Raw genomic sequence first — 20,838 nt, 5'->3', positions numbered from 1 at the left:
TAATATATTGAAATAAATGCCTCAGTATCATAGCTCAGATGTTCAGGAATGATACAAGAGTGGGAATAGACACACAAGCACCGTTTCTGCTTCCATGTCCATACGTGCTAGACAGTACCGTAACTCTATATATGCAGAAGAAACTAAAAGGCATATTTGACTTAAAAAGGGTGGTCTCAATTTGAAATAGTCACTTAATGTTCGACTATAATATATTACCAAGTTCAAGTCTTGCTCCTGAACCCTAATTAGTATGCACCTATAACGGTAACAAATACTGCGTTTTAAAATACTTCTTTTACCGCTGATTGAGAGATTTCAAAAAGCAATAGCAGAATGGAAAAGTTATAGTCTTGCACCAAATGCTGCAAAATGTACGAAACAGAGAAGCAAAACAGTCCCTACAGTATTTTGGCTGCTGGTAGCTTTAGATTACGCTCTGATCCCTTTTAGAGTTGCATCATTTCTTCCTGTAAGCCAAAAGCTTGCTGAGCAGACCTTGCTGATTTTCACAGCATGTAACATCAGGGGCTGTAGGCAAGGGTTTGGCAGCCCCGATCCCACCGGTACAACCACGGACAGGTTCCAGTGGCCTTCTGCAGGCTGAGCCCTGTGACTGTTCTGTGAACAAGGCCATGCAGCAATGCTGTCTCCACACTTCTTTCTCTACTGCTGCTCCATTTGTGCTCCCAGTCCTGGTGTGGATCTCACAGGATCCACTGGCTCTCTGCACTGGGAAGCACCCCGCCTTTCATGCTGAGATAACCATCCAATGTGAAAGCAACCAGAGCTCAGATTATGTCTGCTGGAGAAAGAAAGCTTTCATCTTGTAGTTCTCATTCAAGCACATTAGTACGCCAAAATGGAAGGAAGTCTTTACCTAGTATTTGTATTTGCATTCTTGGCTGCATGAATAACAAGAGTTTAGTCAGTTAATATACAAAATTAAATAATGTGAGCATCCATTGGTTATGAACGCACACATGAAGAGCTACCACAGGCCAGTTTGTAGGCAGGACCTGGTGAAGCCACTGTATTCCCTTACTAACTTCAGCCTTAATGAACACATCCTCTTCACAGCAGGACCCTTCCTTGGTGGCGAGCAGATCCTGCTGTTCTGGGACAGCAAGGTGCCAGTGAGTGCACAGTGACTGGTACCCTGAATTACCAAAGGCATGTCAGGACATTCAGGGGTTAAGCAGAGAAGGAGACAGGCTGCTCCTCTCCCAAGTGCCTCCACAAAGCCCTAAATACATGAACCCAGCCTTTTTATGAAGCTAGATGGAGACATCATCAGACATCTAAGTTAGGCTATAATAATTAGGTGAAAAAGGAAAACAATGATGATGTGAAAGCATTTAATAATTAGCAGATCTAAGTACACCACAGAGATCCAAAATTACCATTCTTTATGCCACAACTGAAGAAAACAGTAAGATCCTTTCATCATTGTTTTAAGAAGAAATGCACTTTGAGGCTGTAGGGTTTTCTTCACATTGCAAAAGAAAAAGAAAGAGGGATGTTAATGTCTATTAAAGAATGGCTGACCTAGGAAGACAGATTTTAATTAATGTAGTGAGGTCTGAGTTTTCAGAAGAGTTTCACAACTTTTGATTCCATCAGGAGATTCAAAATTCCTTCTAAGGTAAGCACAGCATACTTGAAATAAGTAAGAGGGGGACTATTCAAAGGAAGATAACAACGAATGCATTTCTAGTGACAAACGGAATTAGCGAAAGCCCAGGCTTGTGCACACTGCATTAGGTGACTTGAGAGCCTGGATTGCACAAACCCGCACATCTGCCTGCGCGGCCCTACCTTATCTGTGCTGGAGCCCCGATACTGATGTGATTGCTGATGCCATACAGGTACTTCTGGAAGGTGTGGGTGAAACATGGCTCCAGTTTCCTGCCATCACACAGAACATCTGCCTAGGAACCATCATGCGGTACGCTGTGGGGAAAAACTTCTTCCTCCAAAGTCAGACACTGTCACCTGGAGACTCCATTGGAAGAATTTCTCTTGACTGCAGGTGATGTTCATCCACTCCAGGAGACACTCAAAGGCCGCTTTCTGGAAACACAAAAGGCCACTGAACCCTGAGGGTGAGGCCAATGCATTCACGGTAGACATGGCAGAAATTGCTCTCCCGTGTCACTTTATCTATAAACCTGTGTTTGGCTATGTTGGCTTATTTGTTACCAAATAATTTCATTTTATGAATGAACTTGCATTTTCTGATATTCTAATAGCATCTTTTGATGTAAATGCGGCCATTCCTGTCCCAACAAGAAAGGACAGATACATAGCAACTAGTGAGTGCTACAACAAGTCAGTAATAGTTTCAAATTGTTGCTAAGAGTCTGCTGTTTACAATTGCCTTCTCCCTTTGTAGAAGCAAGGCTGAGGGAGAGAACAGTAATCCTTGTCCCCCCATCTCACAAAAAAGGGTGGATCTAGCCATTCTATCGCTAAATTCTTAGCAGATGCCTATGAAGTTTGCCGAGGATTTTTTCTCAAAAATTTTGCAACTCCCCATCTGTTAAAGGCACTTCCCCTCATTAAGACTATTTACATGCAAAGTTTTAGACTTCAGCTGCTTTTGTCATGACACCATCAAAATATTTGGAATGATTTATTTATTTTTTTTTTAAATGGGGGAAAATGTATTTTCCATTTGTACTTGGCATTACATTACTGAGAATATCTTCTGGTAAAAATCAAACTGAATTTGCTGTGGTGGCACTAGTGTAGCTAAAGAAGTTTGGCCTGGCATTGTACCACTAATTATGTTAATATGTTTCAGAAATCTTGTATGAACTAAATAATGACCATTCCTTTTGTGTGACTAGGAAGAAGAACCTCTCCTATTCATCTGTCTTCCCAGTCTTATACTCCTTACTAAATCAATGTTGTCCCACCAAGGTTACAAAACTTAAGATTCGTTTGTAAGGTTTATTTCCCACTTAACAAAGTTTGTACACTTTACAGTAAAGGCAACCGTATTTGTGTATATTCATCCTAACTGATAACACAAGGAAAAGTTTGCAACTTAGTACTAACTGCTTTAAAAGGTTGGCTATCCTATGTGGTTTATCTTTGACTGGCTTAAAAAACTGAGTTGCTGTGCATCACAATAGCAAGTGGAGGTTTGCTCTGTTGACACAATAGATTTATTATATTTTTTTGTGCAAAAGAAAATAAATTTATGCTAGTAGCCAGCTGATAAGATTGAGAGAGAAAGAGAGAGAGAGCATTTCACTATAATATTTAGGACAAAAGCAAAACTGTAAAGTTTAACTCATTGATACAGCATTTGAAACAGGTGGTAGAGCTGGAAATATATTTAGATATATCTCTCCATGGGAAGGAAAAGGTCCAGATTGTCCAGTCTGGACAAAGAATAGTGGACAACTGACTCAGGGAGAGAAAGGTGCAGGTGGTATGAAGTTCTCTGAAGCTCAGAGAGAGGGGAAAGTTATGACATTTAGGAAAGTCATGGATAAGCCATGGACACACAGAAACCAACTTTTTACCTCCACCAAGCCAGGTGTTTCTTTTGGAACCACAGAATATAAAGGGGCTCAGAGTATAAAGTAAACCTGGTAAGAGTTGATAATACTTTCCCTGCATCCCAACAGCGGTGCAAGGATGGTTGCATTACTGTAACATGCTAGACATGATGAAAAACTTTTCATGTATCATGTGGCTGGAAAGTGCAGTGCAAGAGAGAGAGAGATGAGCTCTCACTAACCCAGTCAAAATATGTGCTAATGGAGTAGCTCAAGAATTTATTTAATAATTAAATAAAAACATTTATTTTAACTTCACTGGATATCTACAACTTCGTTCCCCAGTATCCCTAAGCAAACTATATCCAAATTTATATTGTACTGTGTATCTTAAAACCTAACTTACTCCAGCTGTGTAACTGCACACAAATGCAGAGACAGGAGTCAACAGAAAGGCAAAAATGGGGTGCTTTCTTTCAGTGTTAACAGCAAGGTCATGTTGTTACCATTTATTGAGTTTTGCCACAATCTACAATGTAAATACAAAACTGCTTTTAGGGAGCATTTTTCTTGTTCAGGTAGTTTTCCCTGTTGGGAGGGGAAAAAAAAAAAAAAAAGAACAAGATAGTAGAGGGAAAGGAGACTGTCTTTAAAAAAAAAAAAAGTGTTAAAAGAAATTTGGCATCAGTTGTGACAAGACTTAGAAAGTACAATTTGAAATACAGGCAGTTTACCAGTAAATAACTCCAAAACGTGGCTGGTTTTGACAATGAACACAAACAGATATTGTATTTTTCTTCTTAAAATATGGACTTTAAAACCTGGAAAATGGGAGAGGAGTCCTTGAACGGTGTTCCACAAATGACTAGAACATTTAAATTGCAGATTATATAGTTATACACACTAGGGAGGCACTGTTAAAAGAAGAGATACACTTAAAATATATCTATTCAGCTGTGAGACTGTAGTCCACCAAGATGATAGTGCAGGGTCATGATTTGACCATCAAATGAGTGGGATCACTACTGGTACCAATGGCTGGTGGTGGCTCCACATTGGCAACCTTACTGAAGCTTCCTTGAGGAGTCTCTTCCACCAGCTTTTCCGATCCTTTGCAGAACTTCAACTTGCTCATTTTAGCGGCATCAATTTACTCCTGTTCCAATGTTTCTTTCTCTGATCTCTGAGAATATCACTGCAACACGGTCTTCTTGAATGGCTTCATCCACTCCTTACCAGGCTTTATGTTGGGTGCATGAGAGAAATAGCTCAGACTATCAGTACAATCCCCCCAACAACTAGCCCACGTGCAAATAGCTGCTACTACACCACTCAGTATCTTTTGTCATTACACTTAGCTGCCTGTAAGAGGTAACAGACTGCAAAACACCAGACTCATTCCATTTGTTAATTTTGGACTGATCTTGGACAGCCTGAATGAACACATACTCCTTTTCTTTAAAAACACAGACTAGTAATCATGTGCCTAAAATGGCAAAGTTATGCCAACCTCCTTTTCTTTACAGAACATTTGTATAGCTCATCAGCAGATTCAGTTTCGGTCAGGAGTGCCAATGCCTGACAGAAATAAATACCAGCACAGAAAGAAGCAATTTCAATTTCAAGCCAAATATAGGAAAAGTGATGTTGGTTGGGAGACGCTAGCAGTTTGAGCTTAAAGGCAAACGACTTCAAATGCCAAGATAACACACAGCCAGAAGGCTCTGGTAAAGCTTACTATCAACGTTAATAGTGTCAGGAAATGTCTGTCTTCAGCCAAATCACATGTCTATCTCCCGATTGGACTACTGCAAAAACTTTCCAGTGAATTCAGGAAGAAGAGCCTGCAGAGGCTTTACCTTTCCTTAAACAGTAAAAGAAATGGGGACAAAAGGAAGGAAGGAAGGGGAGTTTCTGGTTCAGCCTAGACTGGGGTATGGTTTTGTCCTGATCTCTGAACCCCTTCCTCTGCAAAGCTCTCAAAGGCCTGGCAACTCACTGCGGGTGAGCTCAGGGATGGAGGGCTGCACAGTCAGTGGGTCCAGCTTTTTGCCTCACTTTTCCCCATTATACCAAAAAATTAAGATTTTTCTACTGATAAAACTCTCCAGAACTGAAGGCCCTGAAATACTGACAGAAAATTTCAAATAATCTCCCAAATGTCATCTTTCTCTACACACATCATACAGTTGAAAACTGTAATTAAAGAAACATTCTTGGCTCTTACTTACCAGCATTTAGGTACAAAGAGCAAGAAAGAGAAATGTGTGTTTCTGCAGTTCACACACAGTACACTGAAAGAAGGATGAAAGATTGCTTTGAAATTAAAACTGGGAGTAAGGAGAGCTTCACTCAGTGTTTATGCCTTCGACCAGGTGAGTAGCTCCAAGTCAATTAATTATTCCAAACCTCAGGTTTCCTGCTTGAAGACCTAATAACCAAAACCTGTCTGAAACAGCTGATATCAGACCTAATTTATAATGACCAGTACTTAGACCAGGCCAGAGAATTTATTTTAGTTGGTATGAAGCTCTTAAACTTTTTATACAGACTATCTGTGAGAATTAAGTAGCTCAAACAGCACCCACAATTTGTTGAGTAGTTCTAGTTGCATGAAAGAAACCCAAAGGTTATATACGTTTAAATTTTCAAATGCAGATTTCATACATACAAACAGAAATTTCAAAATATTTTCATGAACAGAGGTGCATATACCTGAAAAATCCCATATTTGGTCTGGCTATGGTGTTATCTTGTCATAATAATTAAAAATTAGGCAATGAAAGCTGAATTGTTCCTGAGGGAGAGGAAGATGGGACAACTAGTCTTGTAATTTTCTATTGTCCTTAAAGGACAGCAAAGGAAAAGTTTCCTAACCTTTCACCAAAGGTCTTGTTAGGGGCAAAGTAAAACAAGGTTATAGAAACTAGATTTCTTGGGATCCTTTATTTATTTTAATATTCAGGAAGTAGGTGCATGTGTTTTTTCAAGAATTCATTAACCTATATAATTTTCTTCTTCCCGCTTCACAAGCGTTCATCCAAGTGAGTGAGGGAAACATCTCTTAAAAATAAAATTAAACGTTGCATCTACCTAAACGCTATGGTAAGCCTCAAGGTATGAAGAGACTGGAGCCAGAGGACTTAAGCAGACATCTATAGATGCATAAAACCTGACCGCTGTGGAAGGCATGTCAGCTCCCCATCTAGCAGCTCAGTCAGCAAGGCACTAAGCTGTCTACAGCAGCCAGTCAGGAGAGTAAAGGATATTTCCAGGGTCTTCGACTTTAGTAAGTAGTTTTGCAGGAGCTGTATAATGGTTTTAGTATGCCTTGTTACAGTTCAACAGTCAGTCTGTTAAACCTGAGAGTAACTCAGTGGAGAACTCGGAGTAAATGTTTGCTTCACGAGTGGGTCTAGGTGAATGCTTTATGGGTTTCAGTGTTTTCATTTCTACCCCTTTTATCGCTTAGGACACCTACATGAAAACATCATGGGTTTTAGGAGATCATTTGTTTAAGCAAACAATATTTTACTATACATGATTGAAATGGCTCATACTTCTGATGTAATATATAAACAACAATTCATTATCCTCTGATATGATGCTTAACAGCTCAAGAAATGAGTTACACGGGACAGCAAACAGATTCTAGAGTTCATTTAGGAGGAGAAAGTTAGTGGTTGTAAAAGCAACCTACTTCTGGGTTTAGAATAAAGAATAAGCAAAAATAATTACTGAAACAGAATATTATGCTTCCCACCCCCAGGAGTGCACACACTATTAATTTTTTGGTTTCCCTTTTTTCTCTTTTGGGTTTTGGTGAAAGGAGATATAGGTACACTTTGACAAACAAAATTTTCAGCCCCATACTCCTGCTGTAAAAGGACCTTAAAGAGGCAACTAAATGAGCTCTGTATGCAGCTGTGAACAACATGGCACAGAAGAGACTCAGAAGGTCAGGTTAGGCATCAGCAGAAAAAAATATCTCTGGTTATATATATAACAATGGAGATCTCAGTTCAAGATGGTCAGCAGCTCTTGCAGCTTCTCCTCAGCTGCTCACCTATGCCTTTTCTCCCTCCTCTAGCACAGAAGGATGCTGTGTCCCAGTAGAACCCAAAAGAAACCCATTCTTTGGCTGCTTTGTAATGATCCTCTGATTTTAAAGGGACTCAGATTTTTCAGAGTCCAATTCCTGTTAGAAATTCTTATGCTACAGAAGTCCTGGGTGTTCAGTGGCTAGCAGGGTAAAGGCTTTATCTCATATTGCTTTACCCAGGCACGTACAGTCCTTCCTATCAGTGGCTAACGCGTGGTGGTCATTAAGGGTCAAACTGACTTGCATCTTCCATAAGGCTGGCACATTCAGAAGTCATTCAACACTTGAGCAGCTCCTACCTGTCACTATTGTTCCTGGGGCAATCACCAGCATGACTAATTGCTGAATTTCAGAGCTCTGCCATGGTGCACTAGTGTGTTTAGGTCTGAATGGGCAGGAACAGGAAATCCAAAAAAGGAATATAAAAGCTTTTAATTATTAATATTCAATTAAAAACTGACCCAGATTATGAGTCAAGGCTTGTTGTTGCATCAGACAGATGTTTGGTTGCCATAGAGAAATAAGCGTGGTTCTCATTTAGGTGCGTAGCAAGCTGGTCCTTACATGCCAGCATCCATCCTCACAGCAGGAACAAATTGTGGTGCTGTCCTGGGAGGAGCTAAAAAGCTGAAGGGGCATGGTGAGAGGATGAAAATGCCGTGCTTCGCTGGCAAGGGAAAGCATGCAAACTGCTACGTGCTTTAGCTAACCAACACTTGAAAGTCATAAATCTCATACCTTCAGTATGAAGTATAAATAAATTCTTATTAAGGAAGTCATAGGAATGACTGAATTTATATCTGAGCTGATGTATGTATATATGGCTGAGTCCCAAACTTCCCTCACAGGTTTTCTAAATGCTTCTTGGTTATGATGATATAGTAAGTTACTGCTTGGCCCAGAGAGCTGACATTTATAACTATACTAAAAGGTTTCGTCTTAGGAGCAAGAGGTAAAACCAGTCTGACCTTTCTTCTCCACAATTTTGTCCCTCTAGATTGAAAGCAAAAACCTGTTTTCTTGAACAAAGCTGAGCAGACACCAGTCAAGCTCTTTTTTTTCCTTTCAAGCATCCTGCCAGCTGATCCTGCTCCACCCCACAGAATGCTTGGGGTTTCCTCCTGGGGCCAAGCTCAGTGGTTTATCCATAGTCCTCCTTTTGTTTATCAGCCCTGCCTGCTCCAGGCAGGCATTGCAGCTCCATGACAGGGCACATCCCGTGCCTGAGGCCACAGCTGGGCTGGCTCCAGCTGCCCTGCCAGCTTCCCCAGCTCTCCTCAGCCTTACCCTGCCCCAGGGCCATGGCACCCTGGCCAGCTTGGGAATCACTGCGGAGAGCTCCTCCTGCTCCACTGCAACTTCTGCCTGTGCCCGAGTGGCACCTGGGCACACAGAGTGATGAGGCACACAGGGGGGCCATCCGGAGCCCTTAAAACATCAAGTCCAGGTATAGACTTTCTGTAAACTGCCATTATGGTCCAGAGAGGCAATGCTATTTCATGGTAACATAAAAAATGACACTAAAAGCATTACTCCCACATGTACAAGATTCAAAAGCACCATTCTTCAGAAAATAATCCTTACCCAATATAGTCAACATTTCTTGGGAATATACTATAAGCTATCTAATTGTGCAAGTATTTCATAAATAATGTTACCTTATCTAAGATGATGGAAATTTTCATAACTTCTGCTAGCTCTGATAGTACTGTGGAGTTCTTTTCTGTACAGAACATTCCTTTACTCCCTTAAACTCTTTGAATAAAATATGAACCTTAAGCTTACAGTCATATGTTTTGTAATAATTGTCCCTTCTTTGGAAGAAAAAAAAAAAACACAAACAAAAACCCAAAAAATAAAAATAAGCAGCTGATTCTTTGGGGTACCAGGAAGTGCAGTCAGAAGAGAACTGTCAATTTTTAAGAGGAAAATTAATGTATCATGCATAAAGTCTTTCTGCATATAAAAAGGTTGAGTAATAACACTGCTGGTATGTTCATGAAGTGTTACAACAATTTTGTGGCAAAAATAGTATATTATTAGTCAGAGTATGACTTCTTTATGGGAAGGTCACCGTCAGCCTCAAGACTGCTACACTTAGCATTGCACCCTATTGCTTTAGTGTTTCCCATTTTCTGCCCCTTTTTTTGTAGCTTGACATGTCTATCTTTATAACAGAAAAAAACCTAGCTGAACAAATAATGTCATAGATAATGGTCGTATACTGCCCTGGAGAGAACACCCATTGATGTATGCAACCAGCTCCCCCTGAGGAACACAAAACATGTGAAGTTGGATTGCTAAACAGTTTTGCTGTAGTTAGATCTAATGTCTAATCTTAAAGAAAACATCTTCAGCAGATCCTTGAGATTCTGCAATTTGAAATGTGCATCTATCACACTCTGTCAAAGCTGGGACACCTTGAGCATGTTCTGTCTTACAGAACACTTTAAAAGTCTTCCAACTGTTCAAAAGCTTAGCAATGACAGAAACCTGTCTATCTTAAAATAATTTGTTTAGACTCCATGAAATCATACCAATGGATCTTCTTTGACATAGGATTTTACTTATAGGTAAGATTTACTATCAAAGTAATATTTTTCCTGAGGGTCTTTTGTAGGCTACTGTTTTAAAGGCATCATCTCTGGAAAACTCACTTGAGGTAAAATAATTCTGTGTTAAAAAGTAATGACTCAAGTGCACAACTTGTGAATTATAAAGATTTTTTTTTAAAAAAAAGGATAAAAGTAAAAAAAAAAAAAAGAAAAATGAATATAGCACTAAAGATACTGCTTCTAATAGCGTACAGAAAGCAGCTGGAGTGTGGCACATTGTGCAGCTGGATCACCAGTAAAGCACAAAGTGTACAGCTGTGCATATCAGACAGCCAAATGTCGTGTTTAAAGCATGCTAATTAACCAAACCATTCCCGGAATAAGGAGAAAGAAATTGCCCAAAGTGATTGCACAATATTCCATTATTTTTCATCTAACCATTCTGCTAAGCAGTTCACATGCCAATAAACTTCAAGCATTTTTAAAGAATGTGGATTATTTGTCCAGTTGTTGAAAGATCTGAAGATATTTCTCAAGTATTTGTAGCTATCCTGAGTGATTCTTTGTCAGCTTACAGTATTGCCTTTTCCCAGTTACAGTGGGTGGATACTAAATATTAAACTAATGAAATGTATTGATAGCTGTGCAGTAGACCAGACTAATTTCCATTGGCAGAAATCCATTAGTTACTGATTAAAAGAGCTGCTTCCAAGACACCTTTCCCAGGGCATCGAAAAAACTTAGCTGTCCAAATTCTACTAAATGATGGTGCAACCAAATCGCTCTCTTCAAAGGTTTACCAGTAGTATGTTACATGGTAAACCATAAAAGCATTTTCAGTTGGAAATGTCCAATTGCTTTGTAATGAAACAGGATGGACAAACCTCAAAACATTTGGTTTAGATCCATTTAAGTAATGAAAAGTGTTCACGCTTATTCCAGTGTTTCAGACTGTAAAAAATGGGATGCACATGCTACAATAATTGCATGTCACGCAAGATATCTTGTAAAGCTGGAAATGCTGCTAGAGAAAAGTCTCATGAGGCTTTAGCCCCTTCACTTTGTAATTATATTTCCTCTGATGTTTTAATAAAAGTATATGCTGCACATATGATATTTTTAACATCCACCAACTGCATAAAAAGTTATATAAGTGATTCAGCCTTGACAATATTTGAGCAAACTTGTCCTAACTGGCAGTCAGAAGCTGCTCCTTTTCCGAATGATCTTATTTTAGGGAATGATTGTCTGGACCGTTTCTTAAAAGTAAGAACTGAGATTGTTCTACAGTTAATTCACTCCCCAACTGTGACCATCATCAACTGTCAGTCCATTTCACCGGCAGCCAGAATATATACATCTTAATTTAAAACCTTAAAATCAAAGTATAGACCATTCTGGAAAGCAATGCCAGGCACCAACACTTTTTCAGGACAAGTGTTTTCTAATAGTATATCCAGAGCTAAATATAATACAACTCTACCATGGAAGCATGCAGCTAATTTTGCTTTTGCTCAGACAATCACCAAAGTGCTTTTCCAGCCAAATGAACTGCTTATTTGCTTATCCCAAAGGCTTACATGGTTTTGGACAGGAAAAATAATCAGGAAACTGTCAAATTAGCTTTCCCTGGGTAGGGTGGGAAGATACGTTGTCAGAGGAGAGCTGTTTTTTTTTAATTAGAATACTAACAACAAGCATATCTATATAATCAGCTTCTGTCTAATTAATTTAAATCTAATGAAACACAGCATGAATTCCAAGTACAAAGGAAATTACCTTATTGTCAGAATTCTTCATAAATAGGAGCATTTGTAACTGTCTTAGCAATTAACAACAAAAATTGTAGGAAGGCCGGCTCCTAGTCAGTATAAATTAGCTTAGCTCAATTAATTTAAATATTGCATTTTCAGTTTATGTTAGCTAAGTACTTGACTTCAAATGGAAGTAAAAACTATGTAAGCAACTGTGTAAAATGTATAAGCAACGATGGTGAATAACATCCAACAGCAGGTAACACAACATTGGCCATGCTTACAAACCTATGGAAATATATTGTAAATCCTCAGTATGTCCTCTTCATCCACATATGCCAGTGTAAGCTGCCGATGAAATCTTTAAGATATCTTTAACCAAGGCTACACAATCCACAGCCACAAAGCCCGCACAACATCCTCCTACGTCATGTCTCTTCTTCACACGTGTGCAGTGCTTAGACTAAAGAATGTGCACATATGTGTTAAAGAAATCTCTTCAGAATCAAAATAATCTGCTAACAAAGGAACAGGAATGCCCTTTGAAATTAGAAGGAACTAATGACATTGTAGCATCAAGGTAAGAGCAACAAATTAAAGAAAGAGATAGAGGAGCTCTTCCCCTGGAGGAGCTACCCCCATGCAGAGGTGATGCTGCTGTGAAGGCTTCAGGTGATGGTGGCTTGGTGGTTGCTCACAGGAGGGTGGTTCTCACGGGGAACAGGAAGCCTTGCAAACAATGCAGCTGAAAGAGAAGGTTGTTACTCAGAATTTTCACATCTTCAGTCTGTTTCTGCAAAGATGAGGAAAATGCTCACTTCAGAAAAATCATCCAGATGGACTGAGACCTTCCACTGAAAAACAAATAAGAATTTTTTCCAGGTGTTTACCTGATATCCCTTTTTTATTTCAAGTGATCCAGGAATGCTGTTTCAAACTCACCATCTGCACATCGCTTTATAAGAAGAAAGACTAGGGTCTGCTTCTACAGCTCAGGCTTCATGCAGGACTAATGGCTCCCATAGCACAATACAAAGTGGTACCTGTGATGTCTGCATGGATATGGCACTCAACTCCAGCACCAGGCATGTCAGAGCACAGGAGCACTGCTCAGGGCTTTTGAAGTCTGGTCCCTGTGAAGTAACATGTCACTGTAGGAAAATGTAGAAAATAAAAAAAAATAAAGTGACTCTGATTACTTTTATAAGCTGAGAGATAACTTAAGGAATGTCAAAATGTCTCTAGATTCATATTTTTCTGGAATGTTCATTATATTTTTTTCTGTCCTGATTTGAGGAACAAAGCAAATGTTAAAATACACAAGTTTCCTGTGGGACAGAAGTTCCAGATTTAGTTTTGCTACAGCAGGCATAAAAATAGAGTTGTCATGATGCAGAGAGATATGTTTTCCATGCGTACACATACTTCAGTACTCCTGTCTTCCCCTGACTTCTCCAGGAGGATTTTTCCTACCCTAAAATGCTAGGAAATGGCTTTTCCCTGTTAGCCTTTATGTGGACCTGTGTTCTTTGTATTTGTGTCCCCAGGCTTCTCAAACTCAAGATAAAAATAAAAATTACCTGTCCATCAAAGTAAATTAAAAGGGACGTACCTGGCAACACCAAGTTGCCAGCCAGTGAATTGTAATTAGCTGGGTGGGCCGCCCAAAGGAGCTTTTACCAAACCAGCAAGGTACTTGAGCGGTGGATTCCAGCCTGTGCTTAGCTGCAGTGTCAGTGCCTTTCTCCTAAGCCATTTGTACCTCTTCTTCCCAATGATCTCTGGTCGTTCCTTGGTGCCACCCCTGCTGCATTCTTGAGAGGAGCTATTTCTAGTTTATCCCAGAACTCCTACACTTTAAGGCACCCAAGGAAGCGTTGATAATTAAACTGCTGCCAGCCATGCAGATACTCTCTGACTTTAGGACCTTTATATTTCCAACATTAAAAAGAAGGGTGCATGCAAGGGAACTAAGGATAAGGAGAAAAAGTCCTGTGAGGATAATGGTAAAATGTGGATCATTGTCTCAAACAGAGGTCACAACCAAAGGCACTGGCTTTTTGAGGATGTTTCGAGCTCACCTCTGTGCAAACTCCTGGACCCTCCCTTTCCTGGTCCCTTTCAAAATGTAAAGCCCCACACCCAGAGTTCCCAACCCCTTAACTCCCTCTTCCCAAGCCTCCACATCCGAACTCCCCCTACCTTAATATCCTTCCTTCGTTGCTTTGCAGCTCAGATCTACCACCTTTACATCGCCTTCTGTCTCCCGCCATTGTGTCTTGCCCCTTACAGAGATGTCACTTTTCTTCTCAGTGACCCACCTTCGCCTCTGAGAACCGAACCCTCTTTTACCTGCCACAACGTGCCTTGTTTAAGCTCCCTGCTTATCCCACACCTCCAGTGGCTGCTGACTCCACTGATACTTAAGACCTCCTTTTTCTCCTCTCTGTCCTGACTGTCACAGACAGTCCAAACTGCCAGCCTTGAGATCACCTCTGGTTTCTCGTTGTGTCTGCCCACAGGAGCAAAGCCTTGGTACCCGGCAGGGTTTGCCTGCACAGGGTTTCAGGCTGCAGCTGCCCAAAAAGTCTTTGTTGATCCAAAGGGACATTGTCAGGGTGCAAAGCAGCACTACCCAAAGCAGTTCCATATTTCCAGTTAGGGTCTTATTCTTTTCCAATTTCTTTGAGGTTAAATGAGAATTAACTTTATTCTAGTCAATTACCTGAAATGAATATGAAATTCGTCCTACAGAAAGGGAAAGTCAAGCCTATTTTAATGATGAAAACACTGACCAGTACATTGTACTGTACCCTGTAATGGCTCTCATATGTTTGGTACATTTGCTTACTACCAGCGCACCCAGAATAGAATGAGACTGAGGTTATCAAACCTTGTTTTCACCCACCAAATCTGACTTTACAAGCTTCTGATTAAATGCTAATTGCATCAGTTATAAAGTATTCTCATTCCACGCAGATACATGGGAGCTATTTCAGTTGCAATGTTTTCCTCCTAAAACCTCATTCCCCAACTGAGAAAACCATTTGCCCTGGAAGATTTTGAGTGAAGAAAATCTCATGGGTGTATGCTATAATTTCCCAAACAGAACATAAACCAGCAGAAATATCCACACTTTTTTTTTTTTCTTCTTTTTTTTTTTTTTTTTTTTTTTTTTTTGGTAGTAATATTCAGCAATTCACATAAACTGCATGAAATGAACTTCTGTGTGGAGCTAGCCTTCTGCTTTAGGCATTTCCATTTCATAGTCAGTAAATACTGTGTCAGTCCCAACCAACTTGGCATCTTACACTATCAATAAACACACAGTGTTTTAAACAGCAATGCCTGTGATGCGTGCTGTATGGCCTGCACAGGAACCATTCTTTCACCAGCCCCTTCTGTGTTATTTTGTTTTTAACCCAGTTAAAACAATATCAAGCAGTAGATTAAGTATGTATTATGCTACCATCTGACCACCACCTGAGACCTGACATCAGGCCCCACAAAGGCAGATGTGAGGGGACAGTTTGCCATGGTGCCAGGCTGTGACAGACACTGCTATCTCCCTCCTTTGCCAAGTCAGGGGTCCTTAGACTGTGGAAGCAGCCCCAGAAGGTGATGCTCAATAACCAGACTCTCAGGCATTCAGTCTCACTCATACAGCAAGGCTGTATTCGTTTTATTTCTTGTTGACATGCTTACTAGGCACATGCGGAATAACTAAACACTCTGTACTGGTTACTAAATTACATTCACAAGGCCTGTTTTATCTACCCATGCTCATCATACTAGCTGCAAATGAAACAAAATACAAGTCTTTTTTTTTATATTAGTGTCCAGCATATTACATTATAACTCATATTTTTCCTCAAATATGTACCAATCAGCATGCACTACCATTTGTGATGGTTTTGTACCTTTGCTGGAACAGTGGTAAGGAAAGCTTTAGATAATTGTTGGATATGCAGCATTAAACAATTTTAGCTGGCTCAGCTATTCTGAATAAGGTTTCTAACACCTATTTCAAGTAATTTCATACAAATCCATTTTTAAGGGTAGCTGATTTGAGAGAACAAACAAGTTTAAAGTGAACCTTCTGCAGCATGGTATTAGGTACACAATATCATGAAAACAGTTAAGGATCATTTGCAATGAAACCCTAGAAAGCAGACAGATTAATATCCTGCAGTGCAAAAAGCACCGGTGGAACCTGGTACAATAACAAACAGCATGCGTTACTAGGGGTGCCTGTAACTACTGCTATACTGAAAACTGCCAGCTACTGTTTTACCAGCCACCAAACCAAAATACTCACAAATCAATCATTTGGTATCTCTTCTCTGTGCCTGTGCAGATTTCTAAATAAACACAATTATCCTCAGTTGGTCTACAATATGCATTCTAACAATACATAGATTTTATATTTTGTTCTCTTTTTGTCTGAATAATGTTATTGACAAGTAGCTCAGATTAGCTGTGTCACCGATAACTTATAACAGTTGTACTAACATGAATTGTGTGAAAGAAAAAGTGAAAAAAACCTTGTCCTCCGCCTGCTTTTTTAAATGGGAAGATTGGACTAGCTGGACTACTCAGACTTAAATAAGTTTTACAATGAACCCAAAAAGAAAGGCTGAGATTTGGGGCTTTGACTTTTTTTTATTGTCTTTGAAATAAATCCAGGAAATGGCTTCTCCTTCAGTTGAATATATTTTACGGACAGAAAGAAAGAACTGAGCTTGAGGGGTCAGGACCGTACCTATAACCAACAGCAAGCTGGCCTGGCAGTTTTTGTATGTTCACTCTTTTCAGCCATCAGGCTAAAATATGCATTTGTATCACAGAAAATTACTTACTCATTCAGTCTTGTAGTTCAAATACTTCTCTAAATGAAATTGCAGTTCAGTTTTAGAGGGCCTATGCTTGCCCAAGGCTGGAGCTATATGGACATAAAATCTAGGAAAATATGGGGTCACCTGGCACATCACAGCTCTGGAAAGGGTCACCAGGCAGAGGCCCACTGTACTCAGGAGCTCACAGCTGCTCGAAATGACTTCATTGACCAGATGCCTACAAAAATGAAAACCAGAGAATAAATAGCATTTTTAAGGATTATAATTGAAGATTCATGCTTTGTGTGCACACTAGATTATGACAAGTACATGTAACAAGAGATGAAGAAGAGGAGTTCACAGATCTCAAGAATTTTAATGCTTCTTTGCCCAGTGATGCATTTGATTACTGCAGTATCCGTGAATCATGGAATAAGAAAGAGGGCATATTAATAAGATTTAAAGTGCTGCTTATTTCCCATTCACAAATTAATTGATTGCTTACATTGTCAAACTTCACATGTAGTAATATAATTGTAAGCACAATGATCCCATGAAAATAGTCTGATGTTGGAATAAGAGTTTACATTTGTCTCCTCCAGAAAATAACTGTGCTAGGAGAAACATGATGCTTCCTTACCTGTATAGCTGCCAGGCACAGTATCTATCTAGTGAGAAATTCTGAACATGAAAAAAAATAATTTCTGCGTAAGACTGGAAGCTCTTCTCCCACATCCCCATCATATGAAGCAGCAGTGATTCCCATCAAAGGAAAAACATTAAAACCCACACTGCTAAAATCTGATGATTCTGCAGATAAAACTGTTGAGCAAACATGGAAAATTAAGGAAGAAATATATGACAGTAGGCAAAGGTTCATTGCAAAACAACTCATGAAAATAAAAAGTATTTTATTTTCATTGAGAACAAGAAACAGCCCAGGAATCAGTAAACTTCATGTACCTACCCTTTTAAAAAGAAAGCTGAAGGATTCTGAAAAAAAAAAAAAGAAGAAAACAACAATTAGAGGGAAAATAGGACACAAAAGAAATCTAAAGATATATTTCTGTCTGAGAGGGTGCTTGTGGAGGTTAAAGAAACAGAAAACAAAGTGAGAGCACAAAATTAATGACTCCAACAAGGAGCACGGATCTCTGCAAAATCAGAAAATTTGGTATGACTGTATCACAATTCAGTATATTCAGGCTGTTAAAGTTTACTCAGTATTTCACTAGAGGTAATTATCATGATCAAGGCAGGCAAGTTAAGAAATCATTTCAAAGTCTGTTTACAAAGCCCCTTGTTCACTTCTTACCCAATTAACAGTAGTATCGTTATCAGCTGCATTATTCTCAAAGTAACGTGTTACCATACAATTTTCCAACTCTGACTCTAGACATGGGAAACTGAATGAAGACCCATAACAAGAAGAATGGATTTTTACTGTGAGTCGAAATAGATTAAGTGGGAGAAAAGGGACATTCAGCATCAAATGAAAATTATTTATAAAAACATTCTATATGACCCATTAGTTAGTCATACCTCTGCCCAGTCCCACCATCTCCCCTCAGCAGAATATATGTGTTTAGCAGCTGTTAAGCCAAACAAATTCTACAGCCAACAACCAAGACCAAAATCAGGTGATAAGTATTCCTGCTTTGGTTTCCAACCACATGGCAGCATATGGAGACAATCAAGAGTCATCATCATGACATACCAAAGAGCTGTGGTCAAAGGACTTTTTTTGCAAAGCAGAGCTCATTAAATTAAGAAATGCCAGAATTGAGGTTTGCCAAGTACTCCCCTAGGTATGTGCATGATGGTCTGATAGTTAACTCCATGACCACACAAATGCATGTATGAATGTGTATACATTCAGATATACTAGTCATACATAAGGACATAACCAATTTGCAATGTATGTAAAGGGCAAGTAAGTAGAAAAGTGGAAATACTACTTCAGACTTCCTAATTACAACTCTATATGAATTCTTCAAACCATTTCTTTTATTTTCTTCTATATTCACTCATTAATATTTTCATAGAAAGGAAATGCTCCATGGAAATCTAGATGAAAAGCAGCAATAAATAAATAAAGTTTGTTAAGGTAAGCTCTTGCTTCCTTCTCCCTGTCTGAATAAGATTGCTTTTTTTATTACCTAACATATTCTTAGTTTTAAAAGCCAAACTGGATAATATTTTTTTAAGAAATTAAGCATTTTTCTGAAAGTTTGGCTTATTATTTATGCAGTTTCATTCTACATCTTTTTTCTTTCTGAAAATATCAGATATCTACAATTATTTAGGTAAGGTAAAACAATTTAAAACCCGATTTCTTTCAATCTATCAAAGCTTTTTAATGACTGGATGAAAGATTGTTGTGACGTTATTGTGCAGCATAGATAAGTCAATCATAAAATCCAGATACAGGTGCAATTCAAAAAAAATATTAAAAATGTTTAACACATTCCTGTATTTTTTCTGAACTCCTTAATGATCAAAAATGCCTGGAAAAAAAGGATCATGAGTACAGACTACCGTAAGATTTCTAGCACATGCACTAACTTTCTTGGGTGAATATTTTATAAAATCCATTTTTAAAGATAAAAATAAAAACTGCTTAGCACTCACAGCATTTTCTGCATTCTGTTATATCTTAAATCTATTTTAAGTTGTCAGTGGTGCCATATTACCAGCATATCTATCACACAAAGAAGTCTACAGAAGCCAATCCAGTATGATGTGCAACTTTGCCATTTTAACTCCAAATATTCATAGTTATTTTACATAAAAAACTTTATTTATCTTGGGTCAGTAGCTCCTGATCTTCACAAGTCTTTCGTATTTCATTTATAAGTTGACAATCATAGATTTATGGAATGGTTTGGGTTGGAAGTGACCTTTAAAGTTCATCTAGTCCAACCCTCCTGCCATGGGCAGGGACAGTAGTTTTTAGCTTGTCCCATATTTAGTCATAAAAGACCATCCATACTGTGAGAAAAAACTGTCCCATGAATAACATCTCTATTTACAGAGAGCATACCTCCCCAAATCATTGCTCATTCTTCTAGACCTCAAGTATAACTCCATTGGTTCCAGGTATAAGACTCTGAAAATCATGGATACAAAGAGCCCATGAGGTTGTCTAGTCTATCCCCTTGCTAAAGGAAGATTAAGTTTTGTCCTCCTTGCTAATTTATGTCTAGTAAAGTGCAATTCTTCAGCAGTGATTGCACATCTTCAGTTATAGATAAGGAAAAACCATATACTTTCATTCCCCAAGGTATGATGTATTTGCAACCTTTCTTTATTTTTGTTTGACTCCTGCTAATAATCCAAAAAGAAAGCTTTCCAAGTAATCTTCAGAGCTTTCTTCAGCCATTTCGGCTGTTTTCCAAATATCTTCTTAGTAATGACCGACCAGATTTAACATTTTTTTCCCCAAAAGTATTAGTTTTCAAATTTCCACTTGTAACTATTTGATAAATTTTTGTTAGGCACCCTCAACCATGCCACTATATCTATTAAGTAAACACCAAGAACCTGCTACAATTCAATTTCTCATTGCTTATCTCTGGTTTTCAGTCGCTTTCTAATCAACAGAACCAGATTATGTTGGTGAACACAATTTTTGTTCTGGAGAAAACAGAAAACTAGCTTAATCCAGAGCTAAACAGCAACACCGAGTGCTATTTCTTTGTGGAATAAAATATTTTGATAAATTAAAGATTATTTCTTTCACCGTTACTGGTTTAACTTTGCATTTTGCTGCATACGAGCTGCAGTGTATTGTAATATATGTGATAAGGGCTCACCTGCACATACACACGCCAAAGGGCCCTGAAGCACAGCAGCAGGCAGGGGAAACCAAAGAAACCAGCCTGGGAAATGAAGCCCCTAGTCCAGCTCTGCCCAGGGCTGTCCCCAGCCTCAGCCTCAGACCTGTGGTGCAGGACAGGGACATCCAGCACCATGAGTCAGGGACACTCTGGACCACCTTGCAGACTGAGGAGGGTTACTGCCTGCCTGCATTTGGAACTTATTACGTGAGAGCTGGAACCAGTGACAGAGTGGATGCAA

The 20,838-nt window shown here is 39.1% G+C and overlaps 1 long non-coding RNA gene across 1 annotated transcript in view; it reads left to right on the top strand.

Annotated features, from left to right (window-relative positions):
* Positions 1–2,065: 2,065 nt before the first annotated feature.
* LOC308064125 overlaps positions 2,066–20,838 on the top strand; it is a 42,744-nt gene continuing 23,971 nt past the window's right edge. Inside the window, exon 1 of the long non-coding RNA XR_013928214.1 lies at positions 2,066–5,887. This is a non-coding gene — a long non-coding RNA (uncharacterized lncRNA). The remainder of the gene's footprint in view (positions 5,888–20,838) is intronic.

This window comes from Falco punctatus (assembly GCF_963210335.1).
Source record: "Falco punctatus genome assembly, chromosome: 5".
NCBI classification, from domain to species: domain Eukaryota; kingdom Metazoa; phylum Chordata; class Aves; order Falconiformes; family Falconidae; genus Falco; species Falco punctatus.
Note: the sequence above shows the minus strand (reverse complement) of the source record. Positions and strands in the feature narration are given on the sequence as shown.